General features: G+C 38.0%; 1 protein-coding gene across 3 annotated transcripts in view; it reads left to right on the forward strand.

Moving 5' to 3' along the window:
- The window catches only part of PLEKHM3 (pleckstrin homology domain containing M3), a 171,491-nt gene that overhangs the window by 141,964 nt on the left and 6,809 nt on the right, over positions 1–22,718 (forward strand). The gene's annotated exons all lie outside the window — the stretch shown is intronic.

The raw sequence follows: 22,718 nt of genomic DNA on the forward strand, positions 1-22,718 counted from the left end.
ATTTTTAGAATAAAGCCTGGAGAAGAATCGTCACAACCATTTTAGTGCCAAATGATAGGCGATGGGAAATCGTAGTCTCAAAGAAAGGCCAAAACTTGATCGATTACTAGGAATAAAACTAGAGGACACTGGTGAACAACTGTCTGGCTCACCACATGCTTTTGTCCACAGATGCACTGCAGTGTAGTGATGAAAGTTTCAGGACCAAAGGAGAGAAAAGTGGTAGTTTATGTGGGATTATTTTTCTAACCAAAGTAATATTCGGACATCATCACATCCATTGATTGATGGATGATTTTTCCCCCCACTAACTTGAGAGCAGGGTTTTTACTATTGCTTTTCTTAAATCACAATATGATACATATTACTTTTCTTTTCATCTGAAAAGCATAATAGAAATACCATACTGCTTCTTTGGACATGAATGTCATGGCTTATTTCCCACCCTGCAGGGCTCACTTACACTGTGGTTCAGAACAGAAAGTGAGGCATGTAGCCAGGGAGAGCTGAAGCATATAGGGTAGAATTAAGATAGTAAGAGTTGACTCAGCCCTATGGCTTCTTCTTAAACCCAAAGACTCTTTGTAAACATCCAGGAACTTTGGTTGGCCCCACACACAGAAAGACAAGACACATAAGCACATAGACAAAAGCACACACACCTCACCCTCCAGTTTCCTGAGTGGACAGGTACTTAGCTCATAGCTTAGAGATTATATACTACTTAGAAATGTACACCATATAAAAACTTATACACATATGTTCATAACAGCAGTATTCATCATAATAACCAAAGGGTAGAAACAACATAAATGTCCATCAACTGATGAATGGATAGACAAAACATGGTATATCCACACAATGGGATATTTTTCAGCCCAAAAAGGAATAAAGTACTGATACATGCTACCATGTGGATTAACCTTGAAAACATTATGCTAAGTGAAAGAAGCCAGACGCAAAGGGCCACATATTTTATGTTCTATTTATATGAAATGTCCTTAACAGGCAAACCCATAGAGACAGAAAGTTGATTAGTGGTTGCCTGGGGCTTTGGAGAAAGAGAAAGGGTCTACCAGTGGGTATGAACTTTTTTAGGGGTGGTGAAAATGTTCTTCAGTTAGATTATGGTGATAGTTACATGGTCTTGTGTATACTTTAAAAGAGTGTGTTTTATGGTATGTGAATTATATCTCAATAAAAAAATGTTTAATAAAAAATAAAAATTAAATTTAAAATTGCTTCCAAATGAATAAACTATTGCTGGGCCACAAACCAAGTCTCAATAAATTTTAAAGATTGAAACCATACCAAGTATGTTCTCTAACACATGGAGTTATGATCCCCAGTAAAAAAAAAAAAATCTGAGAAACCCCAAACTATTTGGAAGTGAAACAGTACACTCTAAAAACTAATGGGTTAAAGAAGATATCAATCACAAGAGAAATTTTCAAATATTTTGAAATAAATGAAAATGAAATACAAAATTTAAAATGTATGGAATGCAGCTAAAGTAGTACTTAAAGTGAAATGTATAGCTATAAGCACATATGAGGAAAAAAGAAAGAAGTTCTCAAATCAATAACCTCAAATTTCACCCTAGATAATAAATAGCAAACTAAATCCAAAGTAAGCAAAAGGAAGGAAAGAATAAAGATTAGAACAGACATCAATGAAATGGAAAACAAAAAAAATAGATCAGTGAAACGAAAGTTGGCTCTTTGAAAGGATCAGCAAAATTGACAACCCTTTAGGTAGACTGACCAAGAAATTAAGAGAGAAAACACAAATTGCCAAAATCAGTAATGAAAAAGGGTACAGCAATTAAAAGAATCTAAAGAGATATTATATAACAACTTCATACCAATAAGTTGTACAACTTAGATGAAATGTATAAATTTCTAAAAAGACAAATTACCAAAAGTGACTCAAAAAGAAATAGAACTATAAATAGAGCTATGACAGGTAAAGAAATTGAATTAGTAATTTTTAAATCTTCTCATAAAGAAGCCAGATGACTTTATCAGTGAACTTTGTTGAATATTTAAAAAAAGAATACCAATCCTTCACACAAGGATATAGAAGGGCATTACATGATGATAAAGGGTTCAGTTCTCCAAAAGGACATAACAGTCTTGAATGTGTATGAACAGAGAATCAAAACACACAAGGCAAAAAATGATAGAACTGCAAGAAGAAATATATATACACATCCCCACTATTATAGTTAGAGACTTCAATACCTCTCTGTCACTAACCAAAAGAACCATCAGGCAGAAAATCAGTAAGCATATAAAGTGAAAAGCATTACCAATCAACTGGATCCAACTGACATCTTTGTCAATTCATGTGGTTTATCCAACAACAACAGAATACACATTCTTTCAAGCTAAATGGAATGTTTACCAAGAGAGAGGACATTCTGTGGGCCATAAACCACATCTGAACAAATTTAAAATAATAGAAGTCATGCAAAGAATGTTCTCAGACCATAATGAAATTGAACTAGTAATCAATAACAGAAAGATACCTGGAAGTCCGAAAATATTTGGAGAGTAAACAATATACTTCCAAATAACACCAGTTGATAACTTACGTCCATTCAAAAATCTATATATAGATATTTATTACAACTTAATTCATAATCACCCCAAACTGGAAACAACTAAGATGTTCTTCAATAGGTGGATGGACAAATAAACAGTGATACAGTTAACCCTTGAACAACACGGGTTAGGAGCTCTGACCTCTCACACAGTCGAAAATCTGAGTATAACTACAGTCAGTCTTCCACTTAGCAGATTTCCAACCACGGAGTTGGCCTTTGAACAACATGGGTTTGAAATGACACATGTTTTCAGGGGGCAACTGTATGTTCACACAATGGCATATTATTTAGCAATAAGAGAAATGAGCTCTCAAGCCACAAAATGATGTGGAGGAACCTTAAATGCACATTACTAAGTGAAAGAAGGCAACCTGAAAAGGCTATAGTATATGATTCTAACTATATGATATTCTGAAAAAGACAATGAATACAGTAAAAAAATCAGTGATTACCAGTGACTCAGGAGGGAGTAAGGAGGGATGAATAGGTGAAGAGATTTTTAGGGCAGTGAAATTATTCTGTATGATTCTATAATAGCATATACATGACATTATACATTTGTCAAAACTCATTTGTCAAAACTGTACAACACAGAACGGATATTAAACAATGGACTTTAGTTAATAAAAACATATCAATCAATATTAGTTAATAAAAATGTATCAATATTGGTTTATTAATTGCAACAAACGTAATGCACTATGCAAGATGTCAATAACAGGGAAAACTAGGATAGGTGGGTGGTAATATGGAAACTCTGTACTATCTGCTCAGTTTTTCTATAAATCCAAAACTGTCCCAAAAAATAGTCTTCTGAAATAAAACAATTTATCCAACTGAACAGTTGACTCAAAGTTCAAAGCAGAACAATTTTAATAAACTTTATTAGAACAATTTTAGATTTACAGAAAAAATAGTAGATTTATTGCAAAGACAGTACAGAGAATTCCCATGTATCCCACACCCAGTTTCCCCTATTGACATCTTACATTAGTGTGGTACATTCATTACAATTAATGAGCTAAAGTCCATAGTTTTTTAGATTTCCTTAATTTTTACCTATTGCCCTTTTTCCGTTCCAGGATACCACATTACATTTAGTTGTCACATCTCTCTAAGCTCCTCTTGACTGTGACAGTTTCTTAGACTTTGTTTTTATGACCTTGATAGTTTTGAGGAGTACTCGTCAAGTATTTTGTAGAATTTCTCTATTGGAATATATGCGATGTTTTTCTTATGATTCCACTAGGTTTTACAGGTTTGGGGAGGAAGACCACTTAGTTACTCTTCTTCCTCCCACCCCCACCCCCTTTCCGTGCTGTTCTCTTTGGAGGAAGTGACTGTGTGCAGCCCGCACGTAAGGAGTGAGGGTTATGTTCCACCCCCACTGAGAGAGGAGTTTGTATGAAATTCTTTGGAATTCTTCTACATGAGAGATTTGTCTCTTCTTCCGCATTTATTTTTTAATTATTCACATGAGTACGGACTTGTGCATATTAAGTTTATACTTTGGGTTATAATCCAAGACTGTTTTATTTGGTTATTCAAACTGTTCTAGCTTCAGCCAGTCAACTCTTTCATTTGGCTCCCGTGTCCCTTTGACATACCCCAATTAAGATTGAGGTTTTGTTTTTGAACATTTCTTTACTTTCTGGCACTAACAGATATGCCAGGCTCTAATTTTTCCTGCCCTGATCCTAGAAGCAGCTGTTTCTTCAAGGAGCCTTGGTTCCTTTTATTGGAGAATATTAGAAACCAAGATCAGGGCACTGGATTGCACTGACTTTTCTAAAGCCCTCAGTCCCAGGACTCATCCCTGGATTGGGGCAAAAGTGTATCCCTCTGACTGCACATCAGAATCTCTGGTGAGACTTGCTAGGTTTTTTTAACCCTGAGAATCTATACCTCCGGAGCTTCCCCAGGTGATTCTGCATCACAGCCAGAAAGAAGACACTCCTCTAGGATAGCTCAAAATTACCACATTAGCATGTCTGTGGGCTGATAGGGGCTTTTACCCAGTAGGAAAGAATACGTAGCTATTTAGAATCCTTTGTTTCTCCCTCAGTCAGTTACATTTCTCTAAGTTTGCACAAATATCTTAGTCCAAAGGAGCCCTGACCAGCCTTCCTGGAATTCCAGGAGGATAATTCCAGGAGGAACTCTTTGAGCTATCTCTTGATATTCAGTTTCCAATTAAACACTGGGAGTGGTTTATACAAATCTATGGGGAAGGACAAAAAGAAACACTAATAAAAGAACTAGTAAAAGAAAACTTTAATCAGAAATAGAGTTGCAGATTTAAAGATGCACTGAACAAATGTGTTAAATAAAATTAAATCTGAATGGGGGGGTAAATTTTTAAATCTATATGCAACTGAAATTTTTATGGATGAAGTAATATGATATCTGGAATTTTCTTCAAAATAATCTGATAGTAGGAGAAAGGGGATAGCTACAGATGAAAGAGATTGGTCATTGTTGAAGCTAGGTGATGGGAACACACCAATTTATTATACCATACTTCTGAGTATGTTGAAATTTCCGTAATAAAACATGTTTAAAGATCTATATGTAAAAATCCTAGAAATGAAGTATTTAGTGAATTTGTTACCACATGTCCTTGACCATCTTGCTAAATTCAGCACTTCCGTGTCCTCAGAAATATACTTAATATTCTTTGAGATCCAAATATCATTGAACAGCATAATTCAGTAAAAAACATTTCACAAGCACATTTTTTCATTCTACATTTGAATGTTCTACATTGAATATTCTACATTTGTGCATCAGGCTAGGTTTATGGAGACACAGTGAACATGGCATGCTCCTTGCTCACAAACAGTTCACAGTCTCTAGTAAGAGAGATGCTCGCGGAGCCAGTGGGCAGTTGTGCTAAAGTTGTGCCAAGGTAGAAGGTGTGAACCTGAAGCTCCAAGAAGGGGTATTATTCATAGGAGTGATGTACATTATAGCTGAAAAGAAGTTCCTCAATTTCTAAAACTATCAGAGAGCTCTACATCGAAGTCTAAGGCACTGATTTATGTACTTCAGTATTATATACTCAGTTTTAACATGCTTATTTGATGATGACCATGTATCAAACATTGGTCAATTCTTCAGACTTTCTTTTCCTTATTAAATTAATTTTTCTGCAGGAGGAAACTTCATGAATGTGTAATTTAAAAATATAGCCCTAGTACTAATTTTTATAATACCATCTCTGGCAAACCAAGAGAATGTTCTGGGATTGTAGAAGGAATGGCTGGAACATTTACTAGTACTAAACTAGCAATTTACATATCTTATCATTTAATTCGGATGCCAGTCCTCTGAAGAAATGTCGTTGCCTTCATTTTAATAACAAAGAAACCCAGGTTCAGAGAAGGCAGTTACCTTGGCCCAAGAGATAAGGCCAGAGCTTGAACCCAAATATATCTAACTCCAAAATCCAGGCTTTTTTCCTCATACATCAGTTTCTTCTGTACCTGTAGTCTTCAAACCATTTTTGCAGCGTACCCCTTAAAGAAATGTGAAAAAATTGTGCACCTCTGTCACTAAAGAAACTTCCCCTAAGACTGTTATTTTGAATTTTCCCTCTATTTGCCACCGTGGAAGTTCTTACACTTAGAACCCTGAGCAAGAGTTAGAATGGGGTGGGGAGAGCTGTTGTAAAGGGGATAGGGAAGGAGATGACAGCGGAGCTTCCACCTGTGCGCATCCCTGGGCGGGTCAGGTTGGCAAAGGGGTGCCCGTGGGACACCAGGAGCTGCCTTCATCAGGCTTACTTGGCAAACCCATTTGTTGCACCCTACACCCTCCCCTCCATTCTCAGTTTTACCTTGAGATAGTCTTTCATCTCAGATACAAATTAAAGACACACCTCTGTGTAATTTAAATAGGAAAACACTAAAATCCAAATCTCAAGGTTTTAAATACAATGAGAAGATCCAGAGTCACAAAATTGCTTTACTTAAGCCTAATCCAGCATTTACTTCCGAGAGCACTAAAACGAGACAGCCCAGCTTTAGGAGAGAGAAACGTTCTGTTAACACTATGATAAAATTCCACACCAGAAAGAAATAGAAATGAAAATGTACCCCTCCTTGATTCAAAATAAGAAATCAGGTCTCTCTCTAACTTTTCAGAATTTCGAATCAGAAGATTAGACTACAGACACTTCTCAAAGAGTTAAGAGAAAACAATATAAAAGCAAAAAAAAAAAAAAAAGTCATATAAATGACCTAGGACTTAGATTAATTTAAAAAAAAAAAAAATTCTTGAATTGCCTCCTGTCCAGCTGTCTTTTTGACATCTTTACAGATCACTAATCTTCTCTTGTTACTAAAGACATAATGCTGCTAAGGAGACCATCCTGCTTCATACATTTCTGTGAAGATGTCACTCTTGAATCTTGAAATGCTTCCAGATCCCAAGTACATAAATATTTCATCCTAAAAACACTCAGAATGCATTTTAACATGGGACTTATAAAATATACCAGCTAACATAAATCAATTCCATCCTTTCTGTCTGATCCATTTGGCTCTGTTGATTTTTTTCATGTAACATACAAATCATCCCCACAGGTTTTCCAATATGGAAAACATACTTCAAAACTTCATGACTCCTATGCCATTTCTGGCTGTATTTAGATGTGGATATACTAAAAGAAGATTATACCTAACACTGAATTTGGTGTATTTCATATAGTAGGCATTCCATAAATTTTTATTTTTTGGTTCTGCTCTCCCAAGTATATTATGAATAGTCATTACAAACACTGACAGAGTTTTTTAAATAAACTGATTAATTAAGAAAATTTAACATACGTTCACTAAGCAAAGTAAATCAGACAGAGAAAGACAGATCTGTATGATCTCTCAAACTCAGATACAGAGAACAGATTGGTGGTTGCCAGAGGTGGGGGGTAGAAGGATGGGTAAAATGGGTGTAGTTGGTCAAAAGATACAAACTTCCAGTTGTAAGATAAGTAAGTTCTGGGGATATAACGTATAGCATAGTGACTAAAGATAACACTGTACCATGTATTTGAAAGTTGCTAAGGGAGTAGATCTTAAAAGTACTTATCATTAAAAAGAAATTTCTAACTGCATGAGGTGATGGATGTTAACTAAACTTATTGTGGTAATCATTTTGCAATATATACATATATCAAATCATCATGTTGTATATCCGAAACTAATGCAATGTTATATGTCATTTTTATCTCAATAAAACTGGGGGGAAATGCTTGCAAAGATAGAGGAGCATAGTAAAAGTCTGAAGTAACACTACAGCTTTATATACAAGGTTGAAGCAACTGATCTACCATTTACAGTATTTCTCCGGCATGAGCATCAGCCTGTCCAGGTCCACAATATTCAACACCCAAGGAGGTGTTCTTCCTGTGTTAGGAGGGCATCTGCAGCTCAGTGTTTACTCTCCTAAGAGGGTTATGTGTTTAAACCACTGGGGTTTGGAGAAGCAGATTGAGCATTACTTGCCAGTTTTTCTTTGTGTACAGTAGTTGACCACTCCCTCCTCTACTCCAAGAAATAACGATTGCACACGAGTCCTTGAACTCATCAACACCAAACTCTTACCACTTGAGTTAACATTCTCTGACACCAAATCTGATCTGCACACATTTCAAGAACATTTCCTACATCTATCTAGTGAGAACAAACATTGGCCTCATGGAAGAGTTCACAGTGAGTGAGTTTCTAACAGGGCTTATCCTCTTTTTTATTTTTAAAATCTATTTTGTAAGGTTAGCTTACAGAGAAAGAAGGCCTCCCATAGAACTTAGTCAAGCCCATTGTTTTCATCCATCTGGCCAAACTCCAGAAATGTCCAATTTGTACTGAAGAACTTGGAGACTCCTCCCAACACACTTGACCTTTTCAATTGGTCTTTGTCATTTTGCATTTCATCGTAATCCATACCACTCTGCGCCTGAGGGCCTAAACTTGTTAGGGCATGGACTTTGTTATTTCGCCTTGGTACCTTCCACCCTTCTTTAAGCTTCATGAAGCTTCCAATAGCTAATTGTAGTCAACCCTTATAAAGATTTGTTTAAAAAGAGAAACTGATTTATAATAAAATATAGAATTACTTCTTCCCATAGAGGATGCTAAGATGCACAGCTTATCAGCACAACTTGAACAATCCCTTAAAAGCTGTCTTCTGTTGCCCTAATGTCCTTTGATGTGTCTATGGAAAGTAAATGTAGAGATGGCTTTGCCCAAAGTTGTCACCTATTAATGTGACTAGAAAATCATCAACCCCCAGTTTTGTCAGCTACCTTACAAGTGCTCTTGCATTTTTCTGAGGATCCAATTATAATTTGTCATTTTTTGAAAGAGAGTTTCGTGTTTAGGCAGGAGTTTTTTTTGGTGGGGGTGGGGGAAGTATAACACAACTCCAGAGGAAGAGAGAGAGGCACTGCCCAGAAGCTGGTCTTGGGCTTCCTATTTGTTCAGCCTTCAGTTTTTTGTGAGTCCTTGCACAAACAGACCAAATACCTGGATTATGCCCTCATCTGGACTAGAATACACATACATTACATACCCTTTTCTCACTAATCAGCCTGACACATTCCTTTGTTAGGGAATGGTTCCAAAACAAACACTGTCAGTGCACCTAATTAGCAGGTTTGTAGGCAGCGTTTGGCAATCCTGTTACATCCTGTTCAACAATAGAGAACAACAGCCTTGGCTAGGTTTGGCTTAAGGGAGAGAACAGCTTCCCCCAATGCATATACACTTTTTTAATGATATTTCCTTTTCTGTGGCTTTTCTTGGGAAGCAGCCACTCAGTGTTGTAATGAGGTGTGGGATCCTCAAAACAGCTAGAGGAAAGTTGGGCTCCTCTTCATAGGTACCTTTGTGGAAGAGCCATTAGTTTCTATCTGCTTGTTCTTTCCTCTCTGTTATTAAAGAGGAGCATTTTGACAAACTTTCTCCATGGTCTTCTAACACTGATGGTGGAGGACAAGACTCCTTCCTGCCTGTGTTCTAGAATCGTAAACTAGCAGAGACACAAGACACCGTGGAGAGCATCTAGACATTTTGGGGACAGAAAACCTGAAGCCCAGAGAGCTCACAGATTTTGTGAGTGGCTGAAGCAAGGGTGGTGACTTACCCAGATGGAATTCTAATCTTAGGCTGTATGACTGACTGCCTGCTCTTAAATGTGTTTGTGTTGATGAAGGTTTTCCTTGATAAAAACTCAAGCACAAAATAAATAAATCGGAAACAGACTCATAGATACAGAGAACGAACCGATGATTGCCCCATAGGAGGCAGTTTGGAGGGCTGGGTGAAAAAGGTAAAGGGATTAAGAAATACAAATTGGTAGTTACAAAATAGTCACAAGGTGTGAAGTAAAGCATAGGAAATATAGTCGATAATAATTGTAATAACTGTGCATAGTGCTAGGTGGGTACTAGACTAATCAGAGGGATCACTTCATAAATCATATAAATGTCTAACTACTATTCTATATATCTGAAACTAATATAAAATAATATTGAATGTCAAAAAATAATAATAATAAAAATTAAAATGGGAAAAAATACTCCAGCACAATGCTAGTTTCTTTGGCTTTTAAACTTTGGTCAAAGAGTAACTTGGTAAATAACATTTCACCTTGGCCTGGTGGCTTCTATATTCACATGTCAAAATGTCTCAGCACATCTAACACAGACAAGACTTTCGCGAAACTCTCAGGGCTGACCTGACCCCTTATGCCATTAAACCTCTTGATAAATACTGTGCATTTATAAACACAATACTAGCTGGTACGACCACCATTGTTTTTGGAAGCCATTTGGTCATTTGAATAGGTGGCTGTCATCTCCACTTAGACATATTTCTTACCAAGCTCCTAGTTGGGTGTCTGGTTAATAATGTTTTAATCATCTAATCTCTAAACATTTTAGACAACCTAATTTTTTGTCGATTGGAGGGGGAAATGTTCATCAATGTTTAACTCATATTTTAACTTTTTAACTGTAAAATTAATTGATATTCATTATAGAATATGAAAAGCACATAAAAGTATGAAGAAAATTTCTCCAACATATATGTGCATACGTATTTTTTCATAAAATTGAGATTGTATACATATTTATCCAGCTTTTTTGTCACATCATATTGGATTCAGGAAAATAGTTACATTTAATCTATAAACTTTTATTAATGGATACTTTTACAGAGGGAAAAAAGTTTAATCGGCTCTAAAATCTTTAAGATCCATTTAATAAGTAGAAGCAGGCTCGTCCACAGAAAGATCACTGGCCTAGGAATAAAAAAGTCTACATGACATTCCTAACTGCCAATAATTTGCTATGTGGACCTTTGACAAGCCACCCACCTCCTATCTACATACAAGGCATATGGCACTGTTTTAAGCTCTTATTGACAAAAGAAGTGAGAGCTTTACTTTAGCTTCATAGCTTAGCATTTTGTATCAGTCTTTTTGATAGTTTATCATGGTATTTTCAGTAAAGTTGACTGATTTTGCTAGAATTTACCCAAAGGGATTAAGATATAAATTCAAATTGTGATTCAGTCCACCATTTTGAAATAACATAAGGAACTGGAATAAGGAAATGGGCTTCTTCTGTTTTGCTCCATATTCTGCATCTAAAACAGTGTACAGTAAATAATTGATAAATAATTTATGAATAAATGAAGAGTTTTCCCTTTTTTTAGTTTTTCAAATCTGTACTTAACATATTTTATTTTAAATAGCTTTTAAACCAATTCCAGGGAAATTGTCTACTCTAATGTAGACATTACCATAATATGTGACTTTATGGAGTGATAGCTCGATATTATAGGGACAGATGTGTTTTACTGGCCCAACAGAGAGTTTAATGTCAGAAATATGAGCTTTGTTAAGCTACTCAGATAATTTAATTTTCAGAACATCTTTTGGGTCATTTTTCATTGTGTGCTTTTCCCTTCCCTATGGGACTGTAAATAAGTAACCTAGATACACGATAGGGAAGAGAAGGACTGTTTACCTTTCCATACAAAAAATGTTGACTTTCAGACTGAGCAGTATGTTCTGAAATGAACTGTTTTATGCTTTAGAATTACAAAAGGTACAATAGTATCTTGGTTTTGTCAGCTTATGTTTATGATATTCTGAGGCTTTTTTCATCCAACCAATCATGGGAATACAAATAGTAATATCTTGTTAAAGTTGTTTTTTAAAAATCCTTTTTGGTTTTATTTTAGAATCTAATGAACGTTATCATATCTTTACTAAACCCCTTAAGTATTTTGAATATTAAAACACCCGATGAAACCACTCGATGCTGCATTAGGAAACATCTGCATATGCTATCTATGGCTACCGTTAATAGTCATCTGTTCAGTTCTAGATGCCTTCAAAACACTTAAAATAGAGATAAAGGCCCAGTACATAGATGTTCACATTCTGTAAACAAGCTGCCATTCGGACTGAATTATAGAGTCAGGGGGAATTTAATAATCTTCCTCCTATCACTGTCATCCCCTACAACACCCACGCCTCCACCCCTTAACCCTCCTCCCCCGCATCAAGGCCAGCATCCCCACCTAACTTCACAGCCATAGCTAGTGGAAGATTTGGGCTGTCGAATCCCAGTGCAATACCCTTTCTGCCTCATTCTCTTGTCAGAGCACTAGCCTGAAATTCCAGGGACCCACAAACCATCCTAAGAGGGCAAAAGACTCACTACCTACCCTTGACAAGCTCAGCTATTTCTCTTGGTGGTTGATGGTTCCCAAGTCTGCACTGGAAACATTGGAAGCCACTAACTTGAACCGATTTAACTTATACTGAGAGATCTAGCTTGGCACTGAGATTTGAGAGGTTGAAGGATCTTAAAGCCTTTCTCTAAGAGGGGCGTTAACACTTTTTTCCTAGAAAAAGAATCCTCGATGACAAAGAGAAAGAAAATTTAAATTAAGAGGCTTAGCCAGGAAGCAGCTTACATCAATGATGAAGAAAATTTCAGAATCGAAAATGAACAGAGACAAGATTTCATTGGCAGTAGTCGAGAAGATGAGTGGAAGAGCAGGAGAGGGTGGATTGGTGGGGGAAGTGAGGCCTGAGGTAGCCTGAGGAGGGATAGTTTTCACGCAATGCCTGAAAGAGGCACTAGCCCAGGGATTGAGGAACAGAAATCACGTGAATGTCAAAGCAGCAAGAAGAAAGACGCCTTTTCCCTTTCTCTGGCTTCTGTGAGAGCATACTTAAGGTAAACTATTTAAAAGAGAAAGACCTAATCAGAGTAACCTTAATACTTAGAAAGTACCTAAGAACAATACTTAACCCTTCTTCTCCACGCCTCGCTCCACCTGAAAATTTCTTGCCTCAGTTTTTCTCACTGAGGGGTCCAGAGCTCTTGCCTAGGTCACCACCTAGAGACAATGAAAGAGAAAAGGCTTAGTTATTAGTTAGCACCACACATTGCTAACCAGATGTGTTAATGCCTTGGAGTTTCCTTTGTGATATATACTACCATCCAGCTTTTTACACTTATATTCCCATCTTATAACTGTACATAATGCTGAAAGAAAGAAAATTTTCTGTGACTTCCAGGTGTCTTACATGTCTGTTTACTGCTTGTGTATGTAGCATAACTATTTTTATTACTGTGATTATCAATTCCATCCAACTTTTACTAATATTCAGAGTGGAAGCAAAAGTTCCAAAGGATGTTCTCACTAAATGAAAGGGGTTGCTAAAACATGCATTGTCATTCACGTCGTCTTTTCCCATTCTCCCTTAAAATCTGGTTAATATATACCACATTTTAAGCATTATTGCTTTATTTTTCCAAGATAATAAACACTTAGTTCATGCAAAGTAGGGTAACTTTAATCACTAAATGTTTATACATTATTGAACAATTGAATCATGTTTCCTAATTTTATAAACATATAAACAGACTATTAGTTTAACCTACCAAGTTTGTACAGTACCTTTAGCACTATGTAAAGATGAAAAAAAACTAAGATGCTCGAAAAGTCAAATATCTAAAGCCAAGATTAGTCCTTGACCACCTGAGATGTTTATACAAGTACATCTCATTTTAAATACACCTTATAAATAAAGTTATAATATAAAATTTTAATTAGCTGATTGATTATATACATTACAAATTTTTTTCATTTAACATAAAGATGGGTAGCGGTAAACTTTCCTATTATATTCAGTATAGAATTTGACCTCTGAAGTTGTTTATACGAAAGGAAACTTTTTACCAGATATAAAAATGTATTATAAAGTACACAATGTAGTGCTGGCATAGGAACAGACAGACCGACGGAACACAATTTCAGAAAGTATAGAAACAGATTCAAGAAATATGGGCATTTAGCACATGACAAAGGTGGTACAGCAAAATTAGTAAAACAAAATATGGATCATTCCATAAAAGGAACTGGGAACTAGAGAGCCATTTGTAAAAGAAAAGTAATGCTGGAAAAAGTAATGCACAGATTTCACCATGCTCCTTACATAAATTCCAGATGGATCAAATATTTTGATTTAAAAAAAAAAAAATCCATAAAGTACTAGAAGAAAAGATGGATGAATATTTTTATAATCTTAAAGTGGGGAAGGTCTAAGTTAGACACAAACCCAGAAGCCATGGAAGCAAAATGCTTTTAAAAACATAAAAAATGTTAAATGCTTAAAATTCTATAGGTATAGACAAATGTAAACAGAAGAAATATTTTCAACACATGTGACAAAATATAATTTCCTGAATATAAAAAAATCTTTAAAAGTCAGTAAGTAAAAGTCAATAGGAAACAGGCAAGGACATAAACTAATTTATTGAAAAATCATGCAAATGACCAATAAATATGTGAACTACTACATGTTACTTGTAATTAAATGAGATTCACCTATGAGCTTTGAGAAAATAATAAATATGAAATGTAAAGCCCTACATGAAAATATTAGTTAATATCACTTCCTAATTTCATTTTGCAAAGTCCAGATTTTTGTTTTAAATATTTAGAACAGCTCTGTCTAATATTAGCCCTGCTGTCTTTGGAAATAAACGATTGGCCTAGAAAAATTATTTTCAAACTTTTATGTTCATGAAATTCTCTGGAGGGCTTGTTAAAACACAGATTGCTGGGCCCCACCCTAGAGTTTATGATTCAGCAAGTCTGGATTGGGACCCAATAATTTACATTTCTAAAAAATTCCCTATTGATGCTGGTTTGGCTAGTCCAGGGACCACACTTAGAGAGCCACTGGCTTAGAACACGTTGAATATTAGAAAATTATGTAATACCGTCTTGTTAAGAGAATCGTATTGGTGAGAGGAGACAAATGCCTTTTATTTAAATGCCTTTCTCCTTCTAAATTTACAACACTAACTTATTCCTAAGCAACTAATCATGCTGCTCATAAAATTAGATTCGGTTTACCTTCTGAGTTTGTTTGCATTTTTCTAATGTACCCATGCTTGAAAAAGTTTTTTATTTTGTATCTTACTCCATCATCTTAGTACTTTGAGGAACTGAAATGTAATATGTTAAATAAAAGTAAATCCTATTCAGAATCATAGATACCTACCATTCTTATAAATAATTTTCTTTTAAAGAAGCTCACTTAAAAACTTGGCAGTTACATTTTTCAGTTTTACATAAAAAAAGGTAGACTAGTAATCAATGGAATCCATATATAAGCCAAGATATTCAAGATTATTGTTTTTTAATCTGCATTAGCCTAATAATAGTCTTATATTCACTTTCTTTGTTTTGAATGTAGAAAGACATTTCTAAACATCTCTTGGGCTCTTAGGTGTTTTGATCTACCTTAGAAATTCTTACAGAAAGCCATTGCTCTTATTTGTGGTTCTCTATGGCTACAATCATAATATATTCTAGCTTTTTCTAGAAACTGTAGAAAATTTTAAAATCCTCCTGCAGTTCCTTTAATTTCTCAAATAAGATTTTCCTAAAGTAACTCCAAAAAGAGATGGACATTTGTTAGTTAAGAATCATATTACCTGCCAGGTGAACCATTAAAAAAAAAACTGAAAAGTGTCAGAAATATCAGTTTTTCCCTATCCCCCAAAACTATTTCAATTCAGGTCATACCTCTTATGGTTTATACAGCTACATAGAATATTATGGAGTTCTATCACCATCCACAAATCAGCAAGAAGCATTTATTAATTATTTGCACAAAAGCTAACAGGGAGTTACTGTCTCCAGTAGGGTAGCAAAATTAACAAATGAATTAATTAACCCTTGTTTACATTCTATTTCAAAGCCAAGATTTTAAGTAAAGCTTTTGTCAAAGGTATTAGCTGAGCCTGGTTTACAAACTAAAAGTGCAAGACCTGTGAAAGCCAAATGCTTTGTGGGGTGCAATCAGGGGAAAAGCCTTCCTTAATTAACTCTGGGGATTAAGAAGTAAATAAAAAGATCATTGCAGGACATACCAATTGTTCTTCCCAGATTTGAGTCTTAGCAGGTATTTGGGGGATGTTTTGAATAACTTAAAGTAGCATGTGGCTAGTAACCGGAGAAAAGGGCCAGATTGAAAGTCAGAAGACTGAAATCAAGTCCAAAATTGATTACTCACTACCAGTTCTGGGACCAGATAGGCCACCAGTTATTTTATTATTTCATTTCATTTTATCTACTTACTGACTTATTAAAAATAGAAAAAAACAAATAGTACCTAGCTCAGAGAACTATTCTAAAGATAATTTATGTAAAAACAGGGGCAAAGGGCCATACAGATGCTGCCTAATTTAAATGTCTAATTCTGATCTTACTGTAGTTGCATTTACCATTCAGAACCATTGGAATAGCTTTACAAGCTAGCACATATACGCCTTAATCTGCCAGACATTTGGCCAAAGGAGCTGGATCTCTTCCAGTCTCATACAATTCCAGTTAAACCATATGGATACCTTTTTAGCCCCCACCTCCCTATCCTCAGCCAAAAAGAAAAAAGAAAAAAAGAAAAAAGAATACCATAAACAATCCCAAATGAGATAGGCCTAACTGTAGTCCATCTCTTGCTCTACAAGGAGCCACGATAGTTCTGGAATCCAGCATTTCCCCATCTGCCCTGCTTCTCCTGCTGCAGAATAGAGGGGCATCTAGAAAGTATGGATGCGTGAATTTCTGGTCATTCTGGCACAAGGCTTGGCTGGAGGTGGTGGGTGCTCCAGGGCGGCTGTGAAACTTGGACTGTCCTCAGCCATCAACACCTACCATAATCAGTTTCTTACTGAAATTGGGTGTTAACCTTTCTTTATTTGAATGCTACTATTCCCTCCAATAGAATGAATCTGTTAGATCGTATTGTTTGTTTAAATCATATTGAATTCATTTTACCTTAGAATATTTAGTAACACGTTCTGTGTATTCTTCCAAACAGCATGCATACGTATGTAAGTACATACACAGCACATATGCACACATGCAGGCATATGCCACCATATGTGATGTTGGCTGATTTCCTACTTAAGCAAATTTTAAGTTGTTTACTTATGTTCATTGACTTACACAGTAACAGAAGAAAACATCATCCCAAAACATTCAAATACCAGGCCCCAATAACAACCTCCCTTAGCTAAGAGATTTAAATAATCATCTTGGTTTCTTGGAAAAACCAATAATAGCTAGTGGTCCTATGGGGCGCCTTACATAGTAGCTATACACTAAACCACACTCTCATGTCTAATAATGTGCACTTATTTCTTCACCCTACCCTATTCCTTGTGGGCTCCGCCGTGTAGAAATCAGCCGAAGCTGTGGGCCTGTCTTTTCACTTGTCAGAGATCCAGCCAAACTCAAACCTGAATTTGAATCCTAGTGAAATATCTGAGGTCATTGCCTGAGCCAAAAATAAAAATGCAGCAGGAGAAGGACTCAGCATCAACATCAAGAGCAGAAGTATTGCAGTGACCTCAACTTGGGGCAGGGGCCTTTAGCAGTTTCCTGTGACCTCCATGTGCGCGGCTAGGATCTGGAAGGACGCAGACAAAGCCATCGAGCCTGTCTCTAATTGGTCTCACATCATCAGCATTCCAGAACAGGAAACTGTCTGCAGCCAGGAATTCTTGCTTCTTTGCCATAATATTTGAGAAGCAAACCTTTTTCCCCTGCACATATTTAGTTCTGTTCGTTGTAGCAGGTCGGTTTTCTTGGTTTTGATAGCTCTAATAAGAATATCGTGCCTGTTTGATCTCTTGGCAATTGACTTAGATTTCTGGGTTATAAACTTCTCACTTGCTTGCCATAGGTCAGAAGGTAAGCTAATTTTTAGGTCAAAGACTGTTCATAAGATGTATAGAGTCTCGTTTCATGATGCCTTTACTAAGATATAGGATGAGATCTGTGTTGCCCCCAAATGGTAGAAACGTTCCCCTGCCCCTATCCCGAGAAAGGAGACCAGTTTGCCAGGGCGCACATGAATGATTAATGGCATTTACCCAATAGAGCTTCCACCAAAGCAGAACTCAAGTTCTTCCTTTCTCATCCCACATCCTATGGTGCATCCAGGGCTCATTCCAGTGGTTAAATCACAGAAATACTTCCATGTAGGGTGGTAAAAGACTGCTACCTCTAGCCAGCTTCCCCACCCCGCAACCCAAACAAAAGCCCTATGACATTTAACGGTTCTTTTTTGTTCCCTTGAAGAGAGGGGGTGCTGATGAGGGTAGTAGGGGGCTTAGAGAGCAATCCTTAATACCCAGTTGATTTTATGACGTAGGGGCAGAGTCAGCTCCTTTTGGCCAAATTCCTGATTCTCAGACCTACACGTACTAATCATATAAATTGTTTCATAGCTTTTGATTAATCAACGCAAGTAAATAAAATTTAAAGTGATGCTTTCCGCATTAAGGCTCATCTCATCCAGTCCCAGCTTGTCAGTTTGAGGCTTTCCCAAGAGGCGCTAGCAAGGAAATTTGGAAAAAGGAGGGTAAAACCCAGAGCAGCCTTTTTCCCTCCTGCACAAAATCCACAAGTTGGAAGGAACCTTAGATGCCATCTAATCCAACCTTCTCTTTTACTTATGTGGAGAATGAGGGCCAGAGATGAAGTAACTTACCCAAGATCCCAGTGACACTAGGGTCAACCTGGGCCAAGAATCTGGAGTTCCTCACTCTAGCCCAGCTCTCCTCTCTGCAGTAAGTGGCCTCGATATTTTCTGATCTTGTTTTCAATGCAGTAGTTGCTGAAGCTTAACTGCTTCAGTTACATAAAAGCGATTTATTTTAGGAAGCAAATACAAAAGTGTTTGGTTTTGATTTGCTAGGTGGCCTAGACAGGGCATGAAGAAGCGAAAGATGCCACAAAGAAACAGCCCAGAGGTTCTGGGCCAAAGAGTAAATAAATGCGACTGAGGGCCAGTCTTCAAGATGGCTCTTGGGGAAGGTTGAAAAATCAGAGTGGGTCGATAGAAAGTGAAGAGTTACTGAGCAATGCACAGAATTATGTCATAGGTATTGACTCTTAAATGATGTTCTAAATTATTTTTAGAAACCACGATAGTTAATGCTAGTGAGTTTCAGCTATTTTGATCAAATGATGTATTAAAATATATATTTGTGAAAGTAATATAAATAAATAAGTATATTATGCTGGCCCTTATTGGTTAGCATGCATATAAGCCTGAGGCAGCACTGTTTACCCTGGGTACCCTGTGTTGCCTTCTCCAGGTAGATTAGATCAGTGGTTCTGGCCTCTACCCACTGGAGGCTAGTAACACCTCTCCTCCATCCCCTCCCCACCCCGTTTGTGACAACCAACAATGTCTCCCGGCACCGCCAAATGTCCAGATGTCCCCCCCGCCTCCAGGAGAAGGGTCTTCCCAGTTGAGAACCACTGGGACCCCAGCCAATACGTCTCCCTGCAGTCACATTCTCTGTGACACTGGAGAGAGAGGACACAGGTCTTTATTCTCCGTGCTGTGCAGCAACGACCAAAAGCAAGGAGACTGCTAATGGCTGGGACTGGATGACTCAGAAACGAAGTGCTGGCTTTTCTTTGATTCATCACTCAGGAACACCGAAAGCCATTTCTCTTTCATTATCTGTTGCGATTTTCTGCACAGATGATTACACTAGTAGATTTGCCTTATATAAAAGACATGTTCCTAAAAAGTTATGTTTGTCAAATCATATTTTAAAAACAGTCAGGACATTCAGTAAATCCTAAGGAGCCAGTGACTTTTTAAGTAAAAGGTCTTTTTTAATAAACCTTATTCTCTATATTGCATTTTTTAATGAAATACTTTATTTTTCCTGTAAATTACATTTTTATTACAGAGCTCTGTAAAATTTATGTAAGAGAACAGTTTCTCTTCCTCCTTCGTTTTCCTGCCCTTATTCTTTTCTTTTCAAGAAGAAAATCAGGGAGAAAATTAACAATAGAGTCTCTGAATTTAGGAAGGTCATTGATCAGTCCAGCCATTATATAGTTCAAAAGATGCCTGCTGGGTTACAAATTGTTAGAAAATAGGACTCGGTTCTATTTTGAAATCATTAATTTTTTATCTCAGACTTTTTTTTTCAGTTACTGACCTTTGGCTAGAAAGAGCAGGTGTACTTGGTCCCTCCATCACCCCGTGGGTATTTGTTGCACCAGAAATATTTGATAAGACTCAGCCTCTACCACAGGGTGGGGGTGGGGGGCTGGTATCAGCAGAGATAAGGGAGTGGCACTGAAGGAACCCAGCAGTTTTCTCCTTATCAATCACTGCCCTAAGGCAACATCCCTAGGTGTATAAATCACTGGCTAACTCAGCAGGGCAAAGGGGGCAGGAAGGAGGAAATTTATTTGATAAAGCTACCATTAGTGTCACTTCAGTGATAGGAGGTTACAGAGGTATGACCCAGTGGGGACAAAGCCACTGTCACTGGGGAGGAGCCGGCCCAGACAAGAGAGGCACTAGGCAAAGCTCTGCCTGCCTGACCTTCATCCCCAGTGGAAGGCGAGAGGGGCTGGAGGCAGAGATGCTAGAGATGACCCAGCACGTCAAGTGCCCTGGCCAGTAGAGCGCAGTGTCAGGAAGATAGGTGCTAGAGTCGCCATGAGAGGTGGTGTCATACTCAGCTGCTCCTAAGAGCATTGCCATTTGAACAGCCCTGCCTCATACATTAGCCGCTTTATTCTCCCAGACTCCAGTAGCAAGGAGGTCACTGTGAGCAGTCTTTTACAAATGGGGAAACCAGAGCACCAAGAAAGGAAATACCTTGCCCAAGACCACTCAAAGAAAGATTTCTGATTCGAACATAAGCACCCTGACTCAATGCCCCGCACTTCCCTGCCCGGTGGGCGCACTGCCCCCTCTCAGATGCCCAAGTCTCGGCAAGAGCCTTGGCCAGGCTGCCAGAAGTCCTGGGTTCTAGTCAACTCTGTCTTCAGCTCACTGTCCTCAGGAAATAATCACCAGCCCTCTTGGAATCTCAGTTTTCTTATCTATGAAATCAGGAGGTTGGTCGAGAAGTCCTCAGGTCACTGTGGTGTCATAGGTGAAGTCAGGTTGAAACGAAGACTCACAGAAAGGCAGCAGGCAGCTGCTTGCGTGGGAAGGAGTGGTCTTAGCCGTATTATTAAAAACTTACTATGTGCCAGAAACTGTGCTAAATACTTTATTTGCTATCTCATTTGAGCCTCACAAGACCTCTGTGAGGTACGTGGTCATGGAAACTGAAGCTCGGAGAGGTGAAGTAACTTGTGCAAGGTCATTGCCTTAGTCAGCACAGGCCGTCATGCAAAATACCACAGACTGGGCGGCTCAACAACAGGTATTTACTTCTCATGGTTCTGGAGTCTGGAAGTCCCAGATCCAGGTCCAGCAGGGCTTGGTTTCTGGTGAGAGCTCTCTTCCCGGCTTACAGATGGCCACCTTGCTGTAGTCCTTTCCTCTGAACTCTCAGTTGTCCCTTCTATAAGGACACTAATCCTATCAGATCAGGGCCCACCTTTATGACTTCCTTTAACCTTAATTACTTCCTAAAGATCCTATCTGCAAACACAATGTTAGGGCTTCCACATGGGAATTGGGGAAGTGGGGGACACAGGTCAGTTCATAACAGTCATATTAGTCAGAAACTGGTTGAAAGGTGGGATGTGAAGTCAGCCATCTCACTCTTTGCTTGCCCTCCTAAGCATCACGTTTTACTCCGCCCAGAGAGCTGAGCTGCCGGTAGAGACTGCTGGGTGTGGTGAAGCGTCTGTCTCCATCTCTCAGCTGAAAGATTCAGCCATGCGCCTTCCCAGCTTCTCTCCCTCCAAGTCACTGCTTTCCTTCCTGGGTACTAGGTGGGTGGGAAGGTCCTCCTTTCACTAAACCTTCTGAATCCTGAATGGTACCGGGGATAAGTCAGTGGCAGGCTAGGGAATGATGCTCCAAAGACCATCCTAGACCCAGAAGCAAAACTCAGGATACCATAGGAAAAGCAAAGGAAACGTAAAGCTGCGCCCTGAGGACTGGATCCCTTGTAGCCATAGCTACAAAAAAGTACCCTTTGTACTAGGTCTGGTGCTGGCCCTTCCCTGGACGTTGCTGGTTGAACAAAATCACCTGGGCCCAATTCCTTGGACTCCAGGGACGAGGTAATAGTTGCTTGTCGCTCGTATGTGGAAGGATGAGAAAGTAATCCACATTGGCAAGCCACCCACTGAAGCAGCTACAGTCGTGCTTGTCAGTTACTCATTATTAAAGACTTTGCAGTAAAAACAGGCTGTTTAGACTCCTGTACAGGCTTCCACCAAGCCAAACTACAAACGAGTCATCCACCTGGAATGTCTCCTCTTATAAATTATGATATCTGTGTGTTGTTTAATATATATATAAAATCTTCCTCATTCTCTTATGCCTTACTGTTCCCACTTATTTTATAAAGGTAAACTTTAAAGAGTGGGAGAGGGGTTCTAATTTTTTAAAAACTCAGAAGAACAATAGGCCACAGGAGAGCATCAGCAAATGAAAATGTGTCATTTACCTTTCCATACTGTCAGATAAAGGCAGGGAGTTAATGGAACCACTTAGCTCATGTTAACTGAGGTGGAAAGCTGAGTTTTCATAGCCGTAACGCTGGGTTGTCGCTGGTATTCCG

The sequence above is a fragment of the Pteropus vampyrus genome, unplaced genomic scaffold (assembly GCF_000151845.1).
Source record: "Pteropus vampyrus isolate Shadow unplaced genomic scaffold, Pvam_2.0 Scaffold152, whole genome shotgun sequence".
NCBI classification, from domain to species: domain Eukaryota; kingdom Metazoa; phylum Chordata; class Mammalia; order Chiroptera; family Pteropodidae; genus Pteropus; species Pteropus vampyrus.